The sequence below is a fragment of the Phascolarctos cinereus genome, unplaced genomic scaffold, assembly GCF_003287225.1.
Source record: "Phascolarctos cinereus isolate Bilbo 61053 unplaced genomic scaffold, phaCin_HiC Scaffold_726;HRSCAF=1367, whole genome shotgun sequence".
NCBI lineage: Eukaryota > Metazoa > Chordata > Mammalia > Diprotodontia > Phascolarctidae > Phascolarctos > Phascolarctos cinereus.
The window spans coordinates 58753117-58778305 of NW_027556098.1; positions in this window are offsets into that span (position 1 = coordinate 58753117).

The following is a 25189-nucleotide window of genomic DNA, read 5'->3' on the forward strand; positions in this document are numbered from 1 at the left end:
CTTGCATTCAAACTCCATAGTTCTTTCTTTGGATGTGGATAGCATTTTCCATCATGAGATCTTTGGAGATGGCTTAGATCCTTGCATTGCTGAGAACAGAACTTTTTTTGAAGACAAGAATCATGAGTTTGTGTTCCTGGCTCCTGGGTCAATTTTTGGTGTGAGGTCAGAAATCAACAGGAACTATAGGGAAAAGGAAAGATTTCAGAGCAGAGCCATCATTATCCATCAAACTCAGTGGGATATTCTGAGGACACGGTCCCTATATGCAGCTTCTCTGCATGACAGAGACTGCCCATGCTAGCCTCCATACGTAGAACGGACCCCATCACCCCATCAACAACTTTGAAGTCTCCCTTTAAAATGCAACTCATGTGCCACTTCAGTCAAGAGGCATTTACTGGGGGCAGAGCCAAGATGGTGGAGTGAAACCAGTGACTTGCTTGAGCCCTCCCCCAAAGTCCTCCAAATACCTGTAAAAAATGGCTCTAAACAAATTCTAGAGCAGTAGAACCCACAAAAAGACAGAGTGAAACAAATTTAGAGCCCAAGACAACCTGGATGGTTGATTAGAAAGGTCTATCATGCCGGGCTGGGAGAGGAGAGCAGTTCAGTGTGGACCGCATAAAGACCAGCCCTCACCAAACCTACAACAGGCCTCAGGGGACTAAATTAAGGGGAACTCTGGCAGTTTCCAGACTTCTCAACCCACAAACACCAAAGAAGGTCTGTAGGAAAGGTCTGTCTGACCACGGTGAGAGAGAAGCTTGGTCCCAGCTCCAGTCCCTGTGCAGCCCCAAGGTGGCAGCTGCTTCTGGAGCTCTTGGCACACAGATGGAGGGGGAATCGAGTGGCTGACCAGAGGAGGATTGCAGGAATCTTTTTTCTGGTGCTGAGGCAGCATTGTCTTGCTTTACCTGTGCTTAGATCTGGATCACAGTTCTGGGGGGAGGTCCTGGGGCAAGGAGAAGCGCTGGCACCAGTGGAGCTTGTGGTGGTGGTAAAGAGAGAATCCTCCTCACAGTTCCAAGGCAGAAAAGAGTGCTTGTGGTCACTCATAGACCACAGCCCAGGCCAGGAAAGGAGGAAACACACTGCCCTTATCATACCACCTTGGAAGAACTGAAAATTTACAGGTCCCTAGAAGTATCTCTGAAAACAGCTGCACAAATCCCACAAAGCTTGGGACAGTACATCCTCCACACTAGATGCAGACCCTGACCTTAAGAAAAAGTTTAATAGTCAGGTAATTGGCTGGGTACATGAATAAATAGCACAAAAAAAAGTCAGACCATAGAATCTTACTTTAGTGACAAAGAAGATCAAAACATACAACCAGAAGAAGACAACGAAGTCAAAGCTCTTCTGTCCAAAGCCTCCAAGAAAAATACAAATCATTCTCAGGCCATGGAAGAGTTCAAAAAGGATTTTGAGAAGCAAGTTAGAGAAGTAGAAGAAAAACGGGGGAAGAGAAATGAGAGTGATGCAAGAAAAGCATGAAAAACAAGTGAACAGCTTGCTAAAGGAGATCCCAAAAAAATACTGAAGAAAATAACACTTTAAAATATAGACTAACCCAAATGACAAAAGAGATCCAAAAAGCCAGTGAGGAGAAGAATGCCTTAAAAAGCAGAATTGGCCAAATGGAAAAGAAAGTCCAAAAGATTACTGAAGAAAATAATTGTTTAAAAATTAGAATGGAGCAATTGGAAGCTAGTGACTTTATGAGAAATCAACACATTATAAAACAAAACCAAAAAATGAAAAAATAGAAGACAATGTGAAACATCTCATTGGAAAAACAACTGACCTGGAAAATAGATCCAAGGGAGATAACTTAAAAATTATTGGACTACCTGAAAGCCATGATAAAAAAAAAAAAGAAGAGCCTAGACATCATTTTTCAAGAAATTATCAAGGAAAATTGCCCTGATATTCTAGAGCCAGAGGGTAAAATAGAAATTGAAAGAATCCACCAATCACCTTCTGAATGAGATTCCCAAAGGAAAACTCCTAGGAACATTATAGCCAAATTCCAGAGTTCCCAGGTCAAGGAGAAAATGTTGCAAGTAGCCAGAAAAAAACAGTTCAAGTATTGTGGAAACACGATCAGGATAACACAATATATAGTGGCGTCTACATTAAGGGATTGGAGGGCTTGGAATACGATACTCCAGAGATCAAAGGAACTAGGATTACAACCAAGAATCATCTACCCAGCAAAACTGAATATAATCCTTTAGGGGGAAAAATGGACCTTCAGTGAAACAGAGGACTTTCAAACACTCTTGATGAAAAGACCAGAGTTGAATAGAAACTTCAACTTTCAAATACAAGATTCAAGAGAAGCATGAAAAGGTCTTCCTAGGGTTGTCAAAGAAGCAGGAGAGGAAAGATTTTGAAGAGCAATTGGATACAACTGTAAAATGGAAAGTCCTCCCAAAGGAAGAACCTTAAAGGCCTAGCTGTCCTAAGTTTATGTCTAAGATCTCATGACCCTTTATTTTAATGCATTTATATTTTTAATCTCATGTATCTTCTCAGAAATGTTCGATCAAACTTTTAAAGCATATTTTGTATTTACACAGAAATTGGTTAAATTTGTAATAACTCTTTGCTAGAATACAGGAAGGAAAAATACCTTTGGGCAAAATATCTATGTTAAACAGCATTGATAATGGCATGAAATTGGAGGGTACTGATTTCCTATATATTTGCATACCATTTGAGGAATTCTTTCTGTATTATATTGTAGCTTTTTATAAAGAAAGGGACTGATAGAGTTTTTCTCAACTGGAAGGAGGGACTGAAGGAACAAGGGAGGTAGGAGGTAGGGTAACTTTTGAGCCCCTAGAGATGATGGTATAGGGGAAGGGGTAAGTTGTGTAGTTGGGTGCCAGAAAATAGGCAATTGCAATGGCAAGGTGTTTCTACCTGGGACTGAATGCAATCATGATCATTTAGGTCACTAGCTCATTGATCTGCCTAAAAAGTGCCTTGACAGAATTTACTGCCTTACTTTGATTGGATGAATGTATTCCCTCTCCACTTCCTCTCCCTCCTCTACCGCACAGCTGCCTGGTGAGCTGGCATTGCTTAATCTTAAATTTTGTTTATTTTCTGTCTGTATTTTTGTAATGGGTTTTGTCTCCAGATAAACATAAGCTGCTTTTTATTATATTCTGAGTTTGTGTTGTAAGTAGACCACATTACGTGGAAAGACAAAAGAGAATTTCTAGAAAAATAACCCTAGAATTAATCAACTCTCTGCTTTTGTCTTTGTCTCTCTCTTACTTAAATCAATAAAATACAGATCTATTTGGTATGTTTAAAAAAAAGAAATACTTACTAAGATAAGTGTGAGGGACTGCAATAAGCACTAAGAATGAAAAAAAAAAAGGTCAAAACACTGTCCCTGTCCTCTAAAAGGTCACTTTCCAATGGGGAAGAAAATACGTCTTCAATGAAGATTTCCCTGACACCTCCATCAGGCTGGAAAGTGATTTTCCCCTATTAGTTTCCTTCTAATGCTTTTCCTGAGACTTTTATTTGCACGTATTACAACATTCTCTGCATCTTAATTATTTGTATACTTTGCTTTGACCTAATAAGTTCTTCAAGAAAAGGGTCTGTAATTGCATCACCAGCACCTGCCATAAAGCCATGTGCATAACAGGTACTTAATGTTGAGATGGAATATTGTTGAAGGCCATTAACAAATCAGTTGTCTTAATTTTTAAAAAAATGTTGAAGGGAAGTAATTGAATTACATGAATTTGGAGGTTCTTTGCAGTTCAAAAGGTCTATGATTTTATGGTTAATTGGACATGATTAATGGACAGCATTGGTTGCTGGACTACAAATTTAAAACTTGAAGAAACATTAGAGGTCATCTACATTTCAGCTCATTTTATTTATTCAGCTCCATTTTATATTTATTTTTATATAAATAAATAAATATTTATTTATTCAGCTGCATTTATTTAAAAAAGGGGAAACAAGTCTAGAGATGTTAAGTGACTTGTCTAATCTCACTCAGGAAATAAATGGAACCTAGTGTTGAACCAAGGTTCTTAGATTTCATATCCATGGATATTAAATGACACATTCACATATGCCTATAAAATAATAATAAAATAACATTTATATAGAATGTAAAGTTTTTAAGTAATTTATAAATAGCTCATGTTATCTTTTCAACAACCCTGAGTAGGCAATATTATTATTTCCATTTTAAATTAGAAAACTGAGGCAAACAGAAGAGAAATTGCCCACTGTCACATAGCTAGTAACTGTCTGAGGCTGAATTTGAACTCAGGTGTTCTTGACGCCAGGTTCAGTGCTCCATCTGATGTGCCACTTACCTGCTTCTTGAAACTTATTTTCCAAAGTTTCCTATGGAAATTAGTCTTACTATTCAAAGGTACACATGTGTCACAGATGTAGTATCTGAAGTTATTAAATCTACAGTTTTTTTTTCCCATAAGAAGTATCAACATTTATAATATAGCACCACAGCATATTCAATTCAACAAATATTCACTGCCTGCATGTGTACAAAGTGCTGCACCAGAAATGTGTGGAATATGTGAAAATATAAGACATTGTCTTTGCCTTCAAATATCTTGTTGTATAGTCAAGTCAATAAAACAAGTAGCCAAAGTGCTAAAATACAGGGTCTGTATTATCAGAAGAGCCACAAGAGTAGCACATAGTTCTATGGGGCTTCTATGTTCTTCTACAGTTCTATGAGAGGAGCAAAACCCCAGCTATCTGGGGAAATGAGGTTTCACGGATGGCAAAGCATATTAATTCAGTCCTCAAGGATAAGAAGCCATTTGCCAGGAGAAGTTAGCAAGTGAGGACATTCAAGGTGAATGGATTTGCTTTAGAAAATGTGGAGAGAGGGAAGTGCAGGGGATTCTGGGGCCATACTTCGGAAGCAGTAACATGTAATCAGGTTAGCTGGAGCATTTTGTTCAGTCATTTCAGTCATATCTGACTCTTCATGACCCCTTTTTGGAGTTTTCTTGGCAGAGCTACTGGAGAGTTTTGCCATTTCCTTCTCCAGCTCATTTTACAGATGAGGAAACTCAGGTAATCAGGGTTAAGTGACTTGCCCAGGGTCACACAGCTAGTAAGTGTCTGAGGTTGGACTTGAACTAAGGAAGGTGGCTCCAAGCCTGGAACTCTATCCACTCTGCCTCCTAGCTACCAAAACAAGCTGGAAGCATAACTTAAGGGAGTGATAGAAGCTAGAGATAAGCACTTTGCTTATAGGACCCAGCAGGAGGGCTCTTAGCACATCAGCTCCTAACACTTGAGCTCTGTGGAAAGTACATGTCCCTGTATACAAATTTTACTAGGGAAGGCAATAATAAAAAAGTGTTTTCCATGTTCTGGACAGATCAATGTTACACAGACAAGGAATCAGTCAAAAACCTTGCCATGTGCCATGTGGAGACCAGAACTAGTGATGGAAAATTTATTTTATTTCCACATGCCATTCAACTTTCTCACTCTAAATTATTCCCCTACCATATTGGCCTCCTTCCCCCAGATGAGAAACTGAGGCAAACAGGGTTAAGTGACTTGTCTGAGGTTACTAGCTAGAAGTATCCAAGGCTAGATTTGAACTCAGGAAAATAAGCCTTCCTAACTTCAGTGCACTTTGTGCACTATGGCACCATCTAGCTGACCAATGAGGAGGGTAGGGCTTTGGTCAAATGATTTGTAACAAGGGTAACTCCTGCCATGCAGCACTGTTTTTGTCCACTTTGCTTTCACTTTTGCTTCCTTCATAAACTGATATTTCAAAGAGTGAGCCGTAACAGATAGGGCAAAATACATAAAAGGCAATAACATAGAAACTGATTAAAGTGAGTAGCTCAGATTTGATACTTGAGAAGTTTTAACTACACAAAGAACATGAAGTAAATAATAGTATAGCCCAGGAATCAGAAATTAACATTACAAAATAGACTAAATAGAAGAGAAATAACAAAGAGAAAAAAAAGCACAGTAAAAGCAAAATAATTTTTAAAGAATTAGAAATTTCAGGGAAGATTGGGAGGGAAAATTTTAAACTAACCATTTAGCAAAGAGGCAAAATAGAAGAGATAAAAGGGAAGAAAGAAATAGATAACTAAGTAAATTAAAGAAAAAAAGAAATTATTTAAATAAAACCCATAGACAAGGCTGAGTGAAGACAAATATTGTTTTTATATAGCAATAACAAAATTTAGGAAGAAATAATAAAAATATAAGTTCCATTCAAAAACATTACAACATGAGAAGAAAAATTGGGTGTCAATCTAGCATGCTCAAGACTTTTATAGATTCAATTACAAAGCACAGCTTAAAGAAATAAAGAGGGGCAACTAGGTGGCACAGTGGATAGAGCACCAGCCCTGAAGTTAGGAGGACCTGATTTCAAATCCGGCCTCAGATCAAACACTTGACACTTACTAGCTGTGTGACTCTGGGCAAGTCACTTAACCCCAACTGCCTAATCAAAATAACGAAACAAAACAAAAAAACCACTATAAGAAATAAAGAAAAGAAATGAGTAGCATCTTTATAACTAGAGGGATATTAAGTAGTCAAAGTTGGATTGTGCTAATATCAACAAAAATGACAGTACTCTCTAAATTGATTTATGGATTTAATGCTATATCAATCAAAGTATTGGGGGATATTTTATAGGACTAGACAAAATAAAGCAAATTTGTCTAGGGGATATAGTTTTCAAATTCAAGCTAAACTCCTGATTGCTATTTCTTTTTTCAAATAATATTTTATTTCCCCCCAATTACATGTAAAAACAACTTTTAACATTCTCTTTTTTAAAGAAAAATTAGAGTTCCAAATTCTTTTCTTTTCTTCCTCCCTTGCCCCCTCCCTGAGATGGCAAGCAATCTGATATAGGTTATACATGTACAATCATGTAAAACCTTTTTATTTTAGTCATCTTGTGGAAGAAAACTAGAGAAAGAAAGAAAGAAAGAAAGAAAGAAAGAAAGAAAGAAAGAAAGAAAGAAAGAAAGAAAGAAAGAAAAGAAAGAAGAGGAAAGGAAGGAAGGAAGGAAGGAAGGAAGGAAGGAAGGAAGGAAGGAAGGAAGGAAGGAAGGAAGAAAAGTAGTATGTTTTGGTCTGTATTCAGATTCCATCAGTTCTTTCTTTGGAAACAGATAGCATTTTTCATCATATGTCCTTCAGAATTGTCTTAGATTGTTGTATTGCTGAGAATAGCTAAGTCATTCACAGTTATTCATCATACAATATTGCTGCTACTGTGAATAATATTTTCATGGTTTTGCTCACTTCACTGTGCATACAAGTCTTTCCAGGTTCTTCTGAAATCATCCTGCTCATTATTTCTTAGCGAACAATAATATTCCATTACAGTCATATACAATTTGTTCAGCCATCTCCCAATTGATAGGCATCCCCTCAATTTCCAATTCTTAGCCACTGCAAAAAGAGATGCTATAAATGCCCTTGTACAAACATGTCCTTTTCCCTTTTTCAAAAATCTCTTTGGGATGCAGACCTAGTAATGATGTTGCTGGATCAAAGGGTATACACAGTTTTATAGTTCTTTGGGCATAGTTCCAAATTGTTCTCCAGAACGGCTAGGTCAGTTCGCAATTCTATCAATGGCGCATTAGCATCCCAGTTTTCCAATATTTATCATTTTCCTTTTCTGTCATATTAGCTAGTGATTGCTATTTCTTAATGGGGTTAAGGGAAATGGAGTCCCAAGCTCTGTATCCAATGTTTAACTTCCCACCACATACCAGTTACACTACGAGCATACATAATATATGGCAAAGAAACCTATTTTTCTATCCAAGTCAACAGCAAAACTGAAATCAGATAAATTATACATTTGAAATAATAATTTAAAAAAAAGTTCTCCCATTGAAAGTGTGGACCCCCAAAAAACAAATCCCAATTTTGAAACTGAGTCAGCTCTAAGAAAGAGACAAATGAAATTGGAGTGCATGTGTTCACAGTTTAATTTTCTCTTCAAGGTAGCTTGACAGGCATTGCTTGGAAGTTCAGTCCAAAATTAGGTCCCTCTAAGGGGACTAGTTCAGAACTGGCTCAAATAGGGATTATGGGGGTACAGCCTTATGTGCCCTTCGAAGAGTAGGTGTTCTCAAGGAATGCCAATCAACTCTGGGATGTGGCCCATATTAAAATGAGTGTGTTTCAGTGACCCCAGTTATTCAATCCTGGTCAAAGAGATGTCGATTTCCATATCACCTGTCTTGACTATAGGGAGGAATCAACATTTTCCCAGACCTTGTCTAGACAATGTAATGAGCAGGAATAGACCCATTTAGATTACATCTTAATGACCTTCTGAAGAAAGACTGAACTTAGAAAGAAAAGGGGATGGGGAAGCTTTGAGTTTCTAAGATAATGATTACTAAGAAAAATCATTTTTTCACATTCCCCCATATGATTCTAATGGTCAACATTTCACCAAGGGGTTTTGGGAACTTATAACAATATGAGAGAAGGGAGGGAGAAATTGTTCAATGCATTGACAAAAAAGAAGGGGGCAGTGTCCTTAGTAGGTACAGATACAGAGATGCGAAGTGAAAAAGTAACAATAAATTGTCCATTTAAGGCTTCAGAAGTCACCTCTCATACAGTTCTCTGGTGTTTAGGACATCATCCAATGAAGTTTTCGGGTCAGAGTGTTACCAAGTGATCTCCAGGAGACTGTCTTCTTCCTGTAGAGAGATCCTCTTTCTTTGTTAAATCACCTACAAAATTGATCTTAACACAATTTTAAATTATCTTGCTAATAATCAGGTCAAATAATGAAAGTTAATTCAACCCTTATATCTCCAATATTATAAAATCAAAATTGGAACGTTGGTCAATTGTCATGTTTAAGAAACTCAAATTAGAAAAAAAGTAACAGGAAAATTAGAACCCAGTTTTTAACCTTTGCATTAATTCCAGTTTTGTACCTTGAATTAATTCTAGTTTTCATATTTTGCATTAAGTTTTTATATTTTGTATTTACATTTTGCATTAATTCATTATTCTTTTCCCCATCAGGAGGATGTGATTCCACTAAGGAATTAATAACGGGCTCCAATACACACACACAAATACACTGAGTAATCAATTTAAAAACAATACATATCAAGTAATAAAACAATTGCAACTTTTGGTCATGTACATATAAATAACCCTTAATTAAAGTGGATGCTTCTTTAAGGCATTTACAAGATAGACCACAAGCCATTCTTTTTTTAAGTCAACTAATTTTAACAAACTGAGAGTAACAGAATAATATCCTGGTTTCATAAGTCCTTGACCTAATTATTCCCATAACATTATGATGAATTAAAGAATATTAACTTATATAGGAATGTGTACTAGTAATAGATGTCAAGGCTAAATACTTAATTATAGAATTCTAGGCCAAATAGTTCAATCTCATACTTGCATCTTATTATAGTAACCTCAAATGTTCTAGCATCAATCTATTATTTAACAGATTTAATATTGTGCTGACAAAACTTTTGATTATAGAAATTTGCCATAGAAGAATAAGGACATAACCAAAGTAAGGGAACAATGTTTCCCTAACTTCATGTCAATTCCAGGCAGAAGTTATGTAATGGCTGACTGCACTGAGCCAGGCTTAAAATCTGCCAGGTGTCATAGTGGAGAAATTGAGTCAGGAGGATCCTACCTCCACTCATGCAGAATAGTCATTCTCCCGAACTTCCCATGAGAACACACTCTGCAGTTACCTTCCATAGGGTTGCTGGCCTCATGGGTCAGTGGCTCGATCAGTTCATAGATAACCATATCTGGAGTTAGACTCAGGATAATAGCCCATTAACAGTCCCATAAGGTCTCAAATAGCAAATTCCCATCATCAGGGTTTCAGATGTGACTATAATCTGACATTAGTTAGGTAACATCTTTAAAGTAAGCCTTAAGTAGTTTGCATGCATTCCTACACATGTTCTAGTTTCTGATTAAATGACATCATGAATAAAATCTCATTTTCCATCAAGATCATAAGTTGCTACTCTAATAGATTTGCATCTGTTTCTCAAGCTTATTTATTCTTCTCTAACCATACTTAATCTGAAAGAATGAGACACTTTAGGAATTGAATCTTACACCTGTTGAGAAATTCAAACACTAATTTTAACCCTTGCAAGTCCATGGAATGAATTCAGATCAAAACAGCAAGATCCTTCCCACTTACAGCTCATTACAGTAACTACTTTAGTATTAATACCTCTGATGCTGCTCCCATTGAGCTGCTGACTCTGACTCTTTCTCAGACAGCACCCATTAAGGCCAGTCCAAGGACCCAACAAACCTGGGAAAACAAACTCAAAATTCACGGTAGGATTGGACATAACTATCATCAATATCAAATGATTGCTTGCAACAAAATTAGCTTGCAAATGGAAATTTAGTAGACCTTCTAAAAATCACACAAAAGATTTTACAAAATATTTCTACATGAAAGTATTTCCCTTTCTTAAAAACAGCTTACAATGTATCCTGTTACTGTAACACACTTAATTAATCACAAGGAGATTTTACAAGGTTCTTTCTTTCCACAATTACCAAGTTTCCCTCAACAAAAAATGCTTTTACAATAACTCCAAATAGCTTAGTTAGCCATCTTAAATTTCATAAGTGAGAACCAAATAATTTTAGCTAAAATTTCTTTTTTAATATAGACAGATGTTGGAAGTTTATGATTTCTTAAATTACAGTACTTCAAAATGTTATATAACATGATCAGATAGAATGACCTGATCTTTCTAACCCATTCAGCTTTTTTTTCTTTGACAGTTCAGTTCTTAATCTAACAACATGTAGATTATAAGAGAAATAGCTTTTCTAGCAACACAGGTAAACAATACCCTACACATTATAATGTATTTAAAACTTGAAACAACCTATTATCAATTTACATAAATGCAGGTTGAAATCACCTTGCACAAAGAATCATTCAACTATTCCTACTCTCCCAGTTTGTCTATAGTATCAGCCTTTATATCTAAATCATGACGTATCAGCCTTTATATCTAAATCATGAACCCATTTTGACTTTATTTTGGTATATGGTGTAAGATTTTTGTCTATGCCTAATTTTTTCTGTACTCTTTTCCAGTTTTCCCAGCAGTTTTTGTCAAATAGTGAGTTCTTATCCCAGAAGCTGGAGTCTCTGTGTTTGTCAAATAGTAGATTGCTATAGCCTTTGACTACTGTGTCTTGCATACCTAATCTATTCCACTGATCCACCACTCAATTTCTTAGCCAGTACCACATAGTTTGATGATTGCTGCTTTATAATACAATTTAAGATCTGGAATGGCTAGTCTACTTTCTCCTGCATTTCTTTTCATTAGTTTCCTTGATATTCTGGACCTTTCATTATTCCACATGAATCTTTGTATTATTTTTTCTGGCTCTATAAAATAGTTTTTGGTAGTTTGATTGGTATGGCACTGAATAAGTAAATTAGCTTAGGTAGAATTGTCATTTTTATTACATAGAAAAATAATTTTTCACAAGAGTGAGATAATGCAACTCAACCAAGAGAACATCTCAGATATCACCCAAAGGGAAATTCCCAAAGTCTCTAGTGAGCAAGCTGAGGATAGGGAGACAAGGGAGAGATTGGCCCTTTTCTCAAGTCATCTTTTTCTCAGAGACTGTTTCTCTTCTCAGACACCTGAAGATGGTGGCATTGTGCACCTTCTCTCTCAAAGCTGAGTCAGAAGTCTCTGAAGGAACTGAAGAGACTCTCCTACTCTCCTACTCTCACTAATGCCACCCTATCCCTTATGTAGGTTCAGGGCATTATCTCCACAAATGAAGACAGAATCCTTTACCAATGGGGCTGTAGTTACATGATAAGTATAGACAAAGATAGATAAACTTAGATAAATAGATATAAAGTAAAATAAGAAACAGGAAAACAATGTACATAATAATAGAAAATGTAAATGGAAAGAACAAAATAAAGCTGAATTCTGTCAAATTAGTGATCAACTTTAGCCCCAAATAAGACATACAAAAACATAGTTTCCTTGCCTTCTTTGCACAACATGAGTATCAAACTTTGAGTATCAAGAACAATGTAAAATGTCAGATGTGTTGGAGTTTTTTTGATGAGCTGTTATCTTTTTTTAATTTTTTTTTTTGTTTTACTAAATGGCACTCTACATTAGGTGAAAGAGACAATTTTATCACAGATATTAATGAGGGGAGTGTCATTACATTTTCTATTGTATTGTGATTTCTGATGTTTATACAAAGATAGACAACAAAGTTGAACTATTAGAACTCTTGAACTGAAACAGATGAGCTGTTTCCCCAGAAGAGAAGGGACCATATTGGTTGGACTTTTTGGTAGATAAAAGTTTTATAAAAAATTATATGGGGCAGGGAATCTTGGAAGGATAGAAATGTTCCAGATCAGCTGATCCATGGGTTGGATATATTTTCTCTATAAATTTTACTACTTTGGTGGATATGTTAACCATATAATTGGTTGGGCAGTCCTAGTGAGGTTATATTACTTAGAAAGAACAAATAAGTCCTTATTCTAACCAAAGAATCAGGGAAAAAGTTAATACGATAAAAATATAGTATGGGCTGGTCTTGTAAGACAGACTTCAAAGAGAGCAACAGGGTAAAGATTAATTAATTAATTAATGGGAACAAAGCACTGAGTAAATAAGGTGTCTTGTAAGTGCTAAGTAATAACTCTTCCTAACTTGCTAAATGTCAGATCTAAAATAAGCTTCACCATTTCCCTTTATCTAATTGTTGGCTAATGAATGGAAACAAACACTCTAACTCTTCCGTTTCCTGTAGCAAATTTCCAGTAGATTCTACCCATCTCCCAAAGAAGAGCCAAAATAGTATGGTAATTCATCTCCTTCTCTTTGCAGCATGATGTTAAAAAAAATCACTCAAATGTATTTCAAACAAATAAAGTGAAGCTTGGAGCGATTAAGTGATTTGCTTAGGGTAATATACTTAGCAAGTGCCTGAGGTATGAGTGGGTTGAGCTTGGTACATAGAAGAGATCACTGATGCCCATCAGTGGCCCATTGAAGTGATAAAATCATTATAAAAATTTAACTATTATTATTATTTTTGAATGACTAAATAATACATTGCATTTATTTAGCAGTTTATAATTGGAAAAGCTGTTTTCTTTTTTGACTGGGTCTTCCAATCTCACTTGGCTTAGAAAGCTAGAAATTCAGTGGTCGCTCATGTGCCCAATCCCACTACCTTTAAACATCAGACCTTTGACCTCCTTCATTTCTGACTTGGATCACTTTGTTCCTCCTTAAGAAGCCTGGTGACTCCTGCTCCTAGGGCCTTACTCTTCTAGCGCTAGACTTAGTGTAGATACTCAATCAGTTTTAGTTCACTGCAACTTGGTAAGCTAAAAGAACCATAATGTGTATATTCCATTTACCCATGCAGATTGCAACTCTTCTAGGCCCTAATAGGTGGTCTTTAAGACCTTTAAGACCTTACAACAGCCAAAAAGTTCATCCCTCTTTTAACCAACTTAGCAATGAGCTTCTCCAAATTCAGCTATTCTGTGGGGCAGCTAGGTGGCACAGTGGATAGGGCACCGGCCCTAAAATCAGGAGTTAGCTGAGTTCAAATCTGGCCTCAAACCAAAACAAGTGACACTTACTAGCTGTGTGACCCTGGGCAAGTCACTTAACCCCAACTGCCAAAATAAATAAATAAATTCAGCTATTCTGGCTGATATATTCTATTATTAGGTCAATACTCAAAGACTTTCCTACTTACTAGAGTCTATAAAAAATGAGTCTTCTGGAATAGCCTCCAAGGACTCAGGATGCAAATAGACTTTCTTGAAAATCTGAGGTGTCATGCTACTTTTATAAACCTCTGTTCAATGAATGAGTAATTTGGTGATATATTTGATGAATCTTGTCAAACTTACCAAACGACAAAGTGATCACTAAGGGCCATACAAGGCTGAGGGGGTTGGTTAGGACAATATCACAAGAGTTCAGATGAGCTTGAACTTGAATTTGATCAATGATTTAGAAATACATACATACATACATACATATATATATATATATATATATATATATATATATATATGTGAATACATAATATGAATACATATATGAATACAAAAATATTCTGATGGGAAGTCAAATCTACTTAGCAATCATTTGAAATATTAATAAAGAAGAGAGAAAACATTCCAAGACATAACCCTTTTTTTTTTCAAGATGGTAATTTATCCCACAATCACACAGAAGAGTGGGTATCAGAGGAAAGTGGACAGATTTGGTTATTGCTTTAACTTTAAATTAGTTCAATTTAATTCAGTAAACCTTTATGAAGCACCTAAAATATTCAGGACATTATGCTAGTTTCTGGAATACATAGAAAGATAAATAAGATAGAGTTCCTGCCTTCATGGAACTTACAATCTAGTATGGGGTGACAGACACATAAACAAGTAATTCTAACAGAAAAACAGAACATAAGGACTACATTGAACTGGTGCAAAAAGAATACTTCAATTTCAAAGGAGGCAGGTGTTGTATCTTACCATAACAAGATATGTGGGCCTAATTAGCTACATGATTAACAGGCAAAATAGTAAGAATGGCACATTAAGTGGTATGAATGAGGAAGCAATGGTAAAGGGATGTGGAAAGGGAAAAGAGAAAAAAGGCTAAGGAAATATACCCAGGCTATCTAGAATCAGAGAAGTCAACAATGATGCCTGAGAAAAAAGGACTACACAATTCAGTCAACAATTCAGTGAATAGGGGTGGAGTCAAGATGGCAGAGTGAAAGAAGTGACTTGCTTGAGCTGTCCCCCCAAACCCCTCCAAATACCTATAAAAATGGCTCTAAACAAATTCTAAAGCAGCAGAACTCACAAAAAGACAGAGTGAAGCAAATTTCCAGCCCAAGACAATCTGGTTGATTGATCAGAAAGGCATATCCCGCCAGGTGGGGAGAGGAGCACAGTGCAGCATGGGGGTGCAGACCTCAGAGAACCAGGAGCAGGCCTCAGAGGACTGAATTGTGGGCAGCTGTGGTGGTTTTCAGACTTCTCAACCCATGAATGCCAAAGACAACTTAGAAGGTCAGTGGGAAAAGTCTGTTTCTGTGGTGAGAGAGGAGCTAGGTCTCACAGCCAGTTTCAGAGCACAGAGCAAAGGCATGCCAGGGTGGTGGCTGCGTCCTGAGCTTCTGGCCTAAGGGGGAATTCAGTGGCTGATCAGAGGGGGATTGCAGGGATCTCTTTGCCAGTGCTGAGGCAGGAATCTCTTGCTTTGCCTGTGCTTGGATCTCGGTCACAGCTCTGGGCGAGGTCCTGGGGCAAGGAGGAGAGCTGGCCTGGTGGAGCTTGTACTGGCAGAGGAGAGTAAACCAATCCTCACAGTTCCAGGACAGAAAGGAGTGCTTGTGGTCACTAACAGACCAGAGCACAGACCAGGAAAGGAGTAAACACCTAGCCCCTTATCATACCACCTTGCAAGAACTGAAAATTTATAGATCCCTACAAGTATCTCCGAAAACAGCTGTATAAACCCTGCAAAGCTTGGGACAGTATATTCTCCACATTGGAAACAGACTGTTACCTTAACAAAGAGTTTAAAACTCAACTAATTGTCCGAGATCATGAGCAAGCAGCGCAAAAAGAGTCAGACTATATTGTCTTACTTTGGTGACAAAGAAGATCAAAACATACAACCAGAGAAGACAACAAAGTCAAAGCTCCTACATCCAAAGCCTTCAAGAAAAATACAAATCAGTCCCAGGCCTTGGAAGAGTTCAAAAGGGATTTTGAGAAACAAGTAAGAGAAGTAGAGGAAAAACTGGGAAGAGAAATGAGAGTGATGCAAGAAAATCATGAAAAACAAGTCAACAGCTTGCTAAAGGAGACCCCAAAAAATACTGAAAGGAATAACACCTTAAAAATAGCCTAACCCAAATGGCAAAAGAGGTCCAAAAAGCCAATGAGGAGAAGAATGCCCTAAAAAGAAAAATTGGCCAAATGGAAAAGGAAGTCCAAAAGATTACTGAAGAAAATACTTCCTTAAAAATTAAAATAGTGCAATTGGAAGCTAGTGACTTTATGAGAAATCAAGACACTGTAAAACAAATCCAAAAGAATGAAAAATAGAAAAAATGTGAAATATCTCATTGGAAAAACAATGACCTGGAAAATAGATCCAGGAGAGAGAATTTAAAAATTATTGGACTACTGAAAGCCATGATCAAAAAAAGAGCCTAGACATCATCTTTCAAGAAATTATCAAGGAAAACTGCCCTGATATTTTAGAACCAGAGGGCAAAATAAAATTAAAGAATCACCGATCTCCTCCTGAAAGAGATCCCCAAAGGAAAACTCCTAGGAATATTGTAGCCAAATTTCAGAGTTCCCAGGTCAAGGAGAAAATATTACAAGCTGCCAGAAAGAAACAATTCAAGTACTGTGGAAACACAATCAGGATAACACAAGATTTAGTAGCTTCTACATTAAAGGACCGCAAGGCATGGAATATAATATTCCAGAGGGCAAAGGAGATAGGATTACAACCAAGAATCACCTACTCAGCAAAACTGAGTATAATCCTTCAGGGGAAAAAATGGTCATTCAGTGAAATAGAGGACTTTCAAGCATTCTTGATGAAAAGACCAGAGCTGAATACAAATTTTGACTTTCAAATACAAGACTCCAGTGGAACATGAAGAGGTAAACAGGAAAGACAAATCATAAGACTTATTAAGGTTGAACTGTTTGCATTCCACAAGAAAAGATGATGTTTATAACTCATGAGACCTTTGTCAGTATTAGGGTAGTGGGAGGGGGAAGAATTATATGTATGTAGGTAAATAGATAGATAGAGAGAGAGATAGAGAGAGAGAGAGAGAGAGAGAGAGAGAGAGAGAGAGAGGGCACAGGGTGAGTTGAAGATTAAGGGGTCATATCTGGAGAATAAAATTAGGGATGAGAGAGGATTATGCTAGGAGAAGAAGAAAGGAGAGGTAGAATGGGGTAAATTATCTCTCACACACAAAAAAACAGAAAAGAAAAGGTTCTTACAGTGGAGGGGAAGAGGGGGAAGGTGATAGGGAATGAGTGAATCTTATTCTCATAGGATTTGGCTTAAGGAGGGAATAACATACACATTCAATTGGGTATGGAAATCTGTCTTACCCTACAGGAAAATAGGGGGGAAGGGGACAAGAGAGCAGGGGGATGATAGAGAGGAGGGCAGATTGGGAAAGGGGGTAATCAGAAGCAAATACTTCTGAGGAGGGACAGGGTCAAAAGAAAGAATAGAATAAATGGGGGGGCATGATAGGATTAGGGAAAATAGAGTTAGTTTTTCACAACATGTCTACTATGGAAGTGTTTTGCATAACTGTACATGTATAATCTGTGTTGAATTGCTTGCCTTTTAAATGAGGGTGGGTGGGGAGGGAGGAAGGGAGAAAATTTGGAACCCAAAGTTTTAAAAACACATGTGTAAAAAAAATGTTTTTACATGTAACTGGGAAATAAGAAATACAGGAAATGGGGTACAGAAGTCTATCCTGCCCTACAGGAAAATAGAAGGGAAAGGGGATAAGAGAAGTGGAGGGGGAGAGATAGAAAAGAGGACAGACTAGGGGAAGGGGTATTCAGAATGCATGCCATCTTGGAGTGGGGGAGGGCAAGATGGGGTGAAAATTTGGAACTCAAAATCCTGTGGAAGTAAATGTTGAAAACTAAAAATAAATAAATTTATATTAAAAAAAAATACAAATGTCACTCTAGTTTTCCTGAGTGAAGATTATGAGCAGAGAGAGAGAGAAAATTCCCAAAAAAGTACTTGATTCATTTCTGCCATTAGAGCAGGGATTCTTAATCTGAGGTCTGTGAACTTTTTTTTTTGATATTTTGATTACCTTATTTAAATACGATTGGTTTTCTTTGTAATCCTGTTTTATTTTATACATTTGAAATAATTTTAATAAATTAATATTTATTATAAAAAACAATTCAGTGAATGAATGAGGGGAATAGAATAACTCACATTTATGTAGTGCTTTAAAGTTATAAAACATTTTTTCATACAACCTTATGAAGCAGATGGCTATGCAAAAATTGTTATGACCATTTCACAGGGGAGAAAACTGACATTTAATGCGGTCAAAGTAGTTTTCTCACTAAGAAACGTGAGAGTTGAGATTTAAATACTCAGCTGTATCTCAGCTGAATTCTCTAGTAAATTTCTCTTAAATAATACACAGAATTAACTGATTTTGAAAAGTATGAAAGTGCACTTTTGACAACAAAAATTCTAACAATTGGTTCAGGATGTTCATGAGATATTATTTTGATATTTCATCATGACAAAGAGTTGACTGTCTGTCCTTAACGGTTAAACAAGTAGAGATCAGGCTCTGCCAGATACTTAACAAGTTATAAAGGCACGGAGAACATTTCCAGCAACAGTCTTGTTCTGCTTTCCAAGGACCAGTTCAGCTAAGCATAGAAAATCTCATCACTAATAGGCTTGCCACTTAGTGAGAACCTGATAAATAAAGGTGCTACACCACCCTCAATCTCATGTCTGCTTTCAGCTTTTGCTATGCTTGGATAGTGAATGAAAAGGTGAAAGAGGGTATCAGGACTCACACAAAATTATAGACTATCTCTAAACATTAATTTAACTTGGTACAATGACCAAGAAGTTGACATATAAATGAAGAAACAGAATGATGTTAACACTCAGTGTTAACACTCTAAGTGAAACCAGCAGTCCCCAAAGCAGTTGTGGGTAAATAGACGTTAGACTCACTGGTTTTCCCTGTGAGGTTGGTTTTTATCATGCATTAAAAGGAAATAACAACAAAAAATCATCACTTCAGGAGATACTTGTATTCTTCAAGTATTGTGGTTATTTATCAGACTATTAAACAAAAAGTCTTCCATGTTGGCAATTGCAGCAGATACAACAGATCTTTTGCAGAAGATGAAGAAATGCTAAATTCTATTATACATCCAAATTAAATCTGTCTAGCTGTGTGTATGTGTGTGTGTGTGTGTGTGTGTGTGTGTGTGTTTAATGAGACAAATGGTTTGCATAGTAGGTAAAGAGCAAATTTTGAAGCTAGAAAGACATGGGTACAAATCCTGCCTCTGACATAGATTGCCTATGTAACCCTGAGCTCTAGGCAACCCTAAGACTGTAAGTTATAGAGAATATAGATAGAAGAAGTTACCTCAGCCAGGAGTTCTCCATGAACTCATAATGAAATCACAGGTCTAGTCCCTATCTCTATTTTTATACTCAATGGCTTCTAAGTTAATATGAATGTGATAGGGGGAATGATGAAATATCTATCTATCTATCTATCTATCTATCTATCTATCTATCTATCTATCTATCTATCTATCTGCCTATATCTACACACATATACACAGATAAATATATATTATATATAATATTAAACACACGTGTGTTCTTTGTGTATATATGTATACATACATATGTGTGTGCATATATATTTCCTTAAAGATAATTAGGAAGCACTGGACACAGTGAACACTGAACAATTACCCCCTGAAATTAAATTGATTAGATATTTACTAATATACAAGAAATGACAGGTTATAGGTATGAGAAACATTCTGGATGAGATGTTTTTAGGCAGACCATTAACTCTGAGCAAATATAAAATCAACACAAAATTGGAAGAAAAGATAAAAATACAATTACACGTGACACTGAAATATTTTCAATTTGAATCATTTGTCCTGTTTGAATAAGTTATTAAAGAATAAAAATCAGAAATTGAAAATGGAACATTCAAAGGCATAGGCAAATACTATCATTATTTTCTATGGCCATTCAAACACTATTCCTTATTTTAAACAAAGTAATAATCGTCTTAATTAAAATTTAGAAAGAAATAAGCAAGCTTTTGAAAACAATATCTTTTAAAAGGCCACAGTTTTTTTTTTTACATCAGAATGGTCTGGGGATAGGCAGAGAATACAAGAGCCTACTATCATTATTTGTTAGTTAGCAAAAAGTATTTTATACAAAATAAAGATGTCCTTATTCTTGTTTGTCCTTTGTCTTCCAAGAGGATCAAAGATACCATGGAGTGGTGTCTTGGTTTGCATATGAATTGGATTTGAGTCTTTAGCCTCACTCTCTTTTCTAGAGCTATTGAAGTCTGGTGGCTGAGACAAAAGCCAAGTTGACTGGCAATGGCCCTAGATGAATTGGATCACTTTGATGTCTTTGATGTCTTCCCAAGCTCTAAATGCTCTACAGAACCTCCTTTGGCTGCCTTCAATGGCCATTGGAACAAATTGTTCTCATCTGCCCATTCTCTGGGGGTGAGTGGTGGGGGTAGAAAGACTTCAAATGCTTGGGGTAGAGATCCCTCTAACTGGATTTGAGACTGGTTGGTTACCCTCAACCTTATTTAGCATGTCTGCTGAGCCAGTTTTCCTGGGGTGTGGCCACTGCACATGCTATAGCTTCTTGAATCTAAAAAAATATGTAAAAGATAAATGTGGAGGCACTAATTGCTCTAGAAAGCCTTTTCCAGATTTCCATCACTGATAAAAGAAATATCTCTCTTCTCAAAATTATTTGAGCAAGTTTTTTGTATCTTTCTTTTGCCCTCATTATACTCAGATTATTATTACATTTGTTTATTTATGTCACATCTCTTCTCCATCCCTCTATAAAGTCTTTGAGAGTAAGAACTGTTCCATTATTTCTCTCTATTTATAGTGCCTTACACACAGCAGGTGATTAATACCTATGGAATTATATTCTTCTAACAAATCATCTACTATGTAAATATTGAGACCATAAAATATTCCTTTAAAGAAAAAAGGGATAACTTTTTTCTGTGTTCTGATTATTTATATCAAACAGAGTACAAAATAAGGTGACATTCTGGACAAAGGTTTTTTACCATTGTCTTTAAGGATGTTGTAGGGTTTCTATTGGGAAAAAGCCATAAAATACAGTAATAAGTGAAAAGCCATAAAAACTTAAACTCTGTGAAAGATGACTTGTTAACAATCATAACTTAGACACTGAATTATATTTTAGACTCTGAGTCATAACTTAATATACTATGACCCATGAAAGCTGTAACAAGAATATCGTGATCTATATGTGACTGGGACATAATCAATACACAAACTTACTTTTAGGCATAACATTAGTTTAACTCCCAAGCTCATTGCTAAGCAGAAAACCCAAAATATCCACCAATCGGTAGTGATGCACTCTCTAGCTCCTCCTCCCTTTGTCTGTTTTCTATAATTAGCAGGGGATGTGGTGTCCACTAACCTGTCTGGCTGTCACCTCAGATTGCCCCTATTTTGTTAGTATTCATAATGAATGATTACACTACTACCTATAACTAATCTGGAGATAATTGGCTTCTTCCTTTGGTATCAAAAGAACACCCCATGGTTATGGGGGAGGTACAGGGTTCCCCAGCCAGGGGAATTCCAGACCTTACAGATGTCCAATACAGAGTCCAAATGAAAAAGAGATTCGAGAGACCAGGGTTTCTTAATCTTTTTTTTTTTTGTATGTCACTGATCCCTTCAGCAGTCCAGTAAAGCCTATGGACTTCCTTCTTAGAGTAATGTTTTTAAATGCATAAACTGAAATATGTAAGATTAAAAAGGAAATCAATTATATTGAAATTCTATTATTAAAAAAAATATTAAAAAATAAACCATAAATTTATAGCCTTTAGTTAAAAACTCATGATATAGATGGTAAATTTGAAGATGACCGTTTATTGATTGCATCAAAGCTGTAGGGTCCTAGAGGATTTTTCTAAGCATTCCAAAGAGCGTGTGCAAGCCACACAGGAAAACCTAAGTGGATGAAGATTGGTTATTTTTCTGGCTATAATACGAGGTTTAATAAACAACCTATAAGCTGCTCCAACAGTATGTATAACATCACCAAACACTACAGATGGACAATAAGCTAGAGCTAGAGAACTAAACAGCTCTTGGGAAATTGTGCAGCACATTGAATGACTATAAAGTTCGCCCTGAAACAAAGCCCCACCTTTTTTTTTTTTACCATCAATAACTTTTCTAGTGATGACTACAAATCATAGAATACCATAACCCCTGAGGAATCAGTATTGTGGCTGTTTCAAAGATAATAAAGACATACATATGAGTTGTTAGGTAGACTAGAATACATTATCAATGAAGAATTATTCACAAGGAGTAGCCTAAAAGCAACCTAAAATATGCATGACTAGTATGAAAAAGGAGGTAAGCTGGTCATAGATTCAATGAAGGAAAACAATGAAGAATGAATAGTCTGTGCATTGTACTAACACTCATGAAATGTCAAGCAACTTAGATACTTCTACTTATTTGTTTAACCTTCTATGGAGGATTTATCTACAAGGGTGGACAAGTCCGTTGTTCATGCCTAATTACTAAAGCAATACAGAGAGATTTTTCTACCCTAAGGTCTATACATTGAGGAAGGGAATATTTAAAATATAGCTGAAAGTGAGAAACTTGGAAGTGGTGGTATTTGCTTAGACTTTTACTCCATTGAACTGTTACTTAATTGAATATAATCTTTTTTTTTTTTAAGCAATTGCACGGACCTCCGGTGCTGGTGATAGTAAGTGTCAAGTGTTTGGTCTGAGGCCAGATTTGAACCCAGGTCCTCCTAACTTCAGGGCTGGTGCTCTATCCACTGCACCACCGAGCTGCCCCTGTTGAATATAATTTTAAACTGATGCTGCTGCATCCAGATTTGTAGCCTGATCCAATGGTTGACACAATTTAAAATTAAGTCTCCAGGTTCCTCAAGAGACTGGCTGTTTGAAGCAAGAAATCTTTTAAAATAAGTCTGCACAAAGAGTAGAGGGATTTTAAACATGGTCATTCTGGAGTCTGCAGCAGTCCCTTTCTATGAGCCATGTGCATCCATTTGTTTGCATATCCACTAGTGAAAACAGTTAGAAATGAGTAGCCTCGAGGAAAGTTCACTGCTTTTCTAAAATTCCCCATACTCTGCTTCTCCTAAAGATCACAGTATTTAATCCATGTGTGTCACTTCCTAAAAAACAAGGAGAAAAGATGAGAGATTGATTTACAGAAAGCTGGATTATGTTCTGCTATTTGCAGCTCATTTTTAGTACTCTTATCATGGTTGCTTACATGCAAAAACATACATAGCATACACATCTCAGCTCTTCTTTCCCTTCCATAAAATAATAATAAAACAGTACATAGGGATCAGCTAGTTGCTGCAGTGGATAGAGCTCTGCCTTGGAGTTTAAAATCCAGCCTCAAACAGTTGACATCTACTAGCTGTGTGACCCTGGGCAAGTCACTTAACCCCAATTGCCTCACCAAAAAGAAAAAAAAAGTACATAAGGTATATATACACACACACACACACACACACACACACACACATACATATATATATATATATATATATATATATATATATATGAGCAATTTACAAATACTATCTCATTTGATCCTTACAACAAACCTTGTGAAGTAAATACTATCATTATCCCCATTTTAGAGAAAGAAAAACTGAGGTTGGCAGAGGTTAAGTGATTTGCCCAGGGTTTCATAATAAGTGGCTGAGGCAGGAGTCAAACTAAGGTCTTCCTGACTTCCTGACTCCAAGTCCATGACTCTATCCACTATGGGACCTAGTAGCCTAATAAAAATCTCTAATGCAATGGATAGGAAAGAAATGGAAAAGTGCATTTTTTCTCCCTACCTTCCTTCTCTACTCTCAGTCTTCTACAAACAGCAAAAAAAGGTTCTTTTGACATTTAAGCATAAGGAAAGAAAAATTCATTTGCTCATTAAATCATTGATTCAACACATGTAGTCATTTATATTAGGGCATCTCATAAAGACTTACATAATAGTTGGTTCATAGTTAGAAGGGGATTTAGAAGTCATCTTATCCAAACCTGTCATTTTCAGAAAAGGTTTACCAAGGTCCAATGACATTAAATGATTTGCACAGATTAATCCAACTTATATGTATCTGAGGTAGAATTTGAACCCAGATCTTCCTGAGTCATGTGATCTGGTTTGAAAACCTGGCTCTGATATTTATTCGTTTATTGATTCAGAACAAGTTACCTATTACCTCAGAGCCTCAATTTCCGTATTTGTAAAATAGGCATGATGATACATTACATACATGACCAGGGCCTTGTGAAGAAACCCCAAAATGCTATTAAAATATTAACTACTGTTGTTATCCTGATCTCACATTTGAGGATGTCACAGAAACATTTGACAGTGTGATGAATGGAAAGCCTGACAGACAGTTTCTATGTAATTTATAATCAAATTAGGCTAGCTGATCCTCAATAAATTGATTGTCAATGGTTTCTCTAGGTAACCAAAGACAAAACCGTGGAGACACTGAACGTTTTAAGTATCTTTGGAAAAGGAAGTATCCCAACAAGGGAAAATCCGCCATGATTGGTGAACAATTAATGAGGGACTGGGCATTTAAATGAAGAGATGGGCTAAAAGTCTTCAGCTCCTCCTACTGAGAAGGTGGCTTGATCATGATACTCAGCCACCTGCAGCAATCTGGAAAGAGGAATCCACCCCTATCCTGACCACTCTGGTCCATTTTCTTCTTCATGAGCTGGGTTACCCTAAACTCCAATGGAGGGGTATAAGGACATGGGCTTATTGATTTGGGGCAGGAATTCACCTACTTTAGATTTTGTTTACATTTCAAACAGAAGGTTTTCTAGTTGGGTGATGTCCTGCCCAAGATCAAAGAGCAGGTACACCAAGATTTAGGGCAATCTCTTCTATCAGCTATGCTCGTCAGAGTTGACTGACCTATAGGGGTTGGTCCCTGAATGAGAAAATAAAGGAGTAAAAAAAATTCTAATTTATTAACTGATTATTAATATAATAGACCAGCAGATTTTGGGGGACAGACGTTAAAATAATTTATTGCAACACCCAAATAAAGGATATAATCAGGAATTGGTAGCACAGGGGCAACAGTGAATAAGAAAAAAAAAGTGAAACTAGAAAACAAAAGGAGAAAATGAACAGAGAACAAAT